Here is a 5,000-nt window from a genome sequence, read left to right as displayed (position 1 = left end):
CACGAGTCAGTCGATCCTAAGCCCTAAGAGAAATCTAATGTCGATGACGGTGTACAATTTTTTAATGTAACTCGACTCGAGTGCACACCCGTCGGGCGAAAGGGAATCCGGTTCCTATTCCGGAACCCGGCAGCGGAACCGCATACAATTCGGGCCCTCGCAAGAGTGTTCGTCGGGGTAACCCAAAGTGACCTGGAGACGCCGTCGGGAGATCCGGGAAGAGTTTTCTTTTCTGTATAAGCGTTCGAGTTCCCTGGAAACCTCTAGCAGGGAGATAGGGTTTGGAACGCGAAGAGCACCGCAGTTGCGGCGGTGTCCGGATCTTCCCCTCGGACCTTGAAAATCCAGGAGAGGGCCACGTGGAGGTGTCGCGCCGGTTCGTACCCATATCCGCAGCAGGTCTCCAAGGTAAAGAGCCTCTAGTCGATAGACTAATGTAGGTAAGGGAAGTCGGCAAATTGGATCCGTAACTTCGGAATAAGGATTGGCTCTGAGGAGCGGGGCGTGTCGGGCTTGGTCGGGAAGTGGGTCTGGCTGACGTGCCGGGCCTGGGCGAGGTGAACTCGTTCCCCTCGAGGGGATGAGGGATCAGAGCTCGGTACCGTGCCTTGGCCTCCCACGGATCTTCCTTGCTGCGAGGCTTTCGGAGCGGTTTCTCCGTCCCGATCGTTCTCTTCGGCCGCCATTCAACGCTCAGCTCAGAACTGGCACGGACTAGGGGAATCCGACTGTCTAATTAAAACAAAGCATTGCGATGGCCCTCGCGGGTGATGACGCAATGTGATTTCTGCCCAGTGCTCTGAATGTCAACGTGAAGAAATTCAAGCAAGCGCGGGTAAACGGCGGGAGTAACTATGACTCTCTTAAGGTAGCCAAATGCCTCGTCATCTAATTAGTGACGCGCATGAATGGATTAACGAGATTCCCACTGTCCCTATCTACCCCTCAGCAAACCTACCGTGAACGTCTCCGTCGTGCTGAGGAGGAAACGCCGGGCGAGTGAGGGCGGTGTATTTGCACGCTCACTTGCTCGGTAGGCTAATCACGGGGGGCCCCATCAGCTGGCGCCTGGTGGGGCGGTCCTTGGGCTTCGGGGCGGCCTGCTCTTTGAGCAGCGTTGACCGAACCCCTTGGACCTCTGGCCTGCGGAAGCGTGGAGTGGTGCGGTGTGAGTCGATGGGAGAGGGTACAGGGCTGAAACTGGGAGCCCCTCCTTTCGGAGGGAGGGGAGTGCAAGCCCAGGCCGCGCGGTAGTACCGGGGCCCGGGTCAAGTTCGCCACTTGATCGGGCTGCCCCGTAGCAACGCGTGTAAAAACCGCTGTTGTCCGAAGCGCTCCGGGTGGCACCCGGGCGGGTAGCGTTAGGAGGCAGCGGGTTGCCGGCCCCGAGGCCACTCCCATTGATAAGCACCGTGTAAGCTCCGCGTGGAAGTAGGTTGGGGGTCCTGGGGGGGAGGGAGGCGTGGTTACCCCGTTGTTCAAGGGCTATCAAGCCAAATTAAGTATGAAATGTCGAGCCAAAATGAAAGTATGTCAAAATTGCACAACAAATCGGGTTACCCAGCCCACAAAAATGCGTTTGTGAAGGGGAGCAGTGAGGAGAGGAGTTCATCCGTCTCGTCTTGGGATTATAAGGAGGAGGAAAGGAGAGCGAGATCGAGATCCCGCTCTCCGAAGGGAAAGGAGGGAGAAAGAGAGACGATAGGAAGAAAGGTCGGGAAGAAGGAGAGACAGAAGATGAAGAAGGAGCTAGAGAAGAAAAGAGCAGAGGCGCTAGAGAAAAGAAGGAAGATAGAGGAGGAGAAGAAGAAGAGAGTGGAGGAGGACAAGAGAGAAATAGAAGGGAAGGAATTGGAAAAGAGGGAGAGGGAAGGGAGGGATACGGAGAGAAGACCGGAGGAGGAAGTTGGGAGGGAGAACAGGAAGGAGGAAGAGAGGGAAGAGGAGGAGAGGATGGAAGTGGGGGAGGCCTCGCAGATATTCGGGAAAAGGAGGATGATGGACAGAAACAAAGGAGGGAACAAAGATATCTATATAGTGTGTGAGGACTTGAGGAAAGGGCCCAAGATCATAAAGAAGGATACAGGGGATAGGGAATTGAGTAGGACTAGGGAGGGGAAGAGAGAGGAGGAGGGGAGTGTGGACAGAAAGAGCGAGAGAGTAAAGGAGGCGGAAAGGAGAAAGATAGAGGCGGAGGAGGAGGAAGCGAGGGAGGACGTGCTGACCAAGATGCGGTCCATTACCCGGGACCTTAGGAGCATCCTGTTGACGGATGCGAATAAGGTCACAAAATGGGTGGTGGATCGCGTAATGGGGCAGTGCGTGAAATACGAGGAATTAATACAGGGACTGATAGTCGAGAAAGCGAAAGTGGAAGGGGAGATGAGGGGGTATGAGAAAAGTGGGAAGGAGCTAGTGAAAATGGTGGGGCGTGCATGGGGGGAGGTGAAGGAGGCACTGGAAGGCGTCGAAAGGAAGGTGGATGGACTGGAGGAGAGGATGAAAGAAGGGGGTTGGGACTCTGGAGATCCGGAGAGAAGAAGGGAGAGAATGGGTGGACTGGAAAGTGAGGGGACAGGGGTGAAGAGCGGAAAGGAGGAGGAAGGTAGAGGAAGGAGTTATGCGGTGGTGGTGAAGGGAAATGTGGAGGAACTCACAGGTGGAGAGGTGAAGAGGAGGATGGTGGAGGTAATGCCACCGACGATGGGGGTTCGGATCAAATCGATTCGGCCCGCCAGAACCGGTGGAGGACTGGTGGTAGAGGTGCCGAGTGAGGCGGAGAGGGGTCGATTCCTGGGTAACCAGGGGCTGGTGGAGGCCGGGCTGAAGGTGGAGGCGCCAAGGAAGAGGGACCCGAGGATTGTTATCTACGGGGTAGAAAAGGAGCTAAAGGATGAGGTGTTGTTAGAGGGGCTATGGCTGCAGAATTGGAAGGGAGTAATAACGGAGGAAGATTTTAGGAATAGGGTGAAGGTAGTAAGGAGGATCGCGAGAAGGGAGGATAAGACGGGAAGGATAATAGTGAGGTGCCCGGCGGTAGGGAAGAATAAGGTGGTAAAGGAGGGAAGGATATATTTGGGATTAGGGAGCTACAGGAGTGAGGAGTTCGAGGAGGTGGACAGATGCTTTAAATGCCTGGGGTATGACCACCGGGCATTTCAATGCAAGAGGGGAGTAGTATGTTTTAGATGTGGGGGGGAAGGGCATGTTGCAATAAAATGTAAAGGGAAGGAGGAATGTGGGAGATGTAGGGAGAGGGGAGAACCAGCGGAGCACTCCATAAGGTCGCGGGAGTGCCCCGAATACAAAGTAAGACTGAGATGGGCGAGGAATAGGACGGATAATGGATAGAGAGGGAAGGGAATGGGTGGGGGTTAGGCTCCTCCAGCTGAACTGTCAGCGCAGCTACGCAGTGATGAGCGACCTCGGACAGTTTGCCCTGGAGGCGGGGATACAAATTCTCATCCTCCAGGAGCCGTATGTCTGGCGTGGCTGCGTGAGGGGTTTGCCTGGGGGGGCAAGGGTGTACTTAGGGAAAAATGGGACTAGTGCAATATGTGTGATAGGGGGGGGGATAGAATGTATGCGGGTAGAGGAGTGTAAGTGGGGGGATGGGGTATGTGTGTGGGTAAAAGGGGAGGGAGGGGAGATGTATGTGGGATCTGTATACTTGAGGCCGAAAGGAAGTGTGCAAGAAGGGTTAGAATATATTGATGAGATGGTGAAGGTGGCGAGGGGCAAGAAGTTAATGATCGGGATGGATGCGAATGCCACATCATGGATGTGGCACAGCAAGGAGATAAAGAGGGGAACAGGAGCTGCAAGGAGGGGGGAAGTGGTTGAGGAATGGTTAATGCGGTCAGATTTGGAGGTCATAAACTGCCCGACAGAACAGTACACCTTCTCGGGCCCACGCGGCCAGAGTGACATTGATGTCACACTGAGTGTGGGGACCGAGGAGGGGTGTATAATAGATTGGGAGGTGAGGGAGGAATGGCCACTAGGGGACCACAATCCCATAATAATAGATATGAGGGTGAGAATCGGGAGGGGAGAGGAGATAGGAAGGAAGGACAGGAGGATTAGGTGGAGGCAGGGAAAGTGCAATTGGGACAGATACGCGGAGGGACTGAGGGAGAAAGCGGAAATGACGGGGTGGGATAACTTCGTGAATATGGAGGTAAACGGGAAAGTTGCAATATTGAGTGAATGGATAACTAGTATGAATGATGAATGCATGAAAAGAGTGAAAGGGGAGAGTAAGAAAAGAAGACTGACGTGGTGGACTGAGGAGCTAGGGGAATTGAGGAAAGAGGCTAAGAGGAGGAGGAGAGAGTACCAAAGACTGAGAAGGAGAGAAGGGGATGTAGACGGAAACAAATGGAGAGAGTGGAAAGACTGCATGCGGAAATATAAGGATAAGATTAAGGATGAGAAAGATAGAGACTGGCAGGAAACAGTGAGAAGGGAGGGAAACCGGGATCCATGGGGGAAAATATATAGGATATGTTTAGGAAAGTACGAGAAGAGTGGATTGGCGGGGTTGAGAGCAAAGAAGGGGTGGACGAGGACCTGGGAGGAGAGCGCTCTGGCTTTGCTGGAGGAATTCTTTCCGGCCTGCGAGGATAGGGATGCCGGGGGATGGGAGTGGGACGAGGAAGAAGGGACGATTTACGATGAACAGGAGTTGGATAACGCGGTGGAAAAGATGAGGATGGGAAGGACCCCGGGGATTGATGGGATAACGAATGAGATGGTGAAGGCAGCTTATGATGGATTGAAGAAGGAGATGAGGGAGATGTACGGGGATTGTCTGAGGAACGGGGTCTTTCCCGGGCCTTGGAAGGAGGCTTGGGTGGTGCTGCTGCTCAAGTCTCCGGACAAGGACCCGGCCGAAGTCCGCTCGTATCGTCCGGTGTCCCTCTTAAGCGGGCTAGGAAAGGTGTTGGAGAGGATGATGGTGGGAAGAATGGAGAAGATTATGGAAGGAAAATGGAATG

This window comes from Phymastichus coffea, unplaced genomic scaffold (assembly GCF_024137745.1).
Source record: "Phymastichus coffea isolate CEN01 unplaced genomic scaffold, Cenicafe_Pcof_1.1 PCOF00287, whole genome shotgun sequence".
Taxonomy (NCBI): domain Eukaryota; kingdom Metazoa; phylum Arthropoda; class Insecta; order Hymenoptera; family Eulophidae; genus Phymastichus; species Phymastichus coffea.
This window is presented reverse-complemented; position numbering follows the sequence as displayed.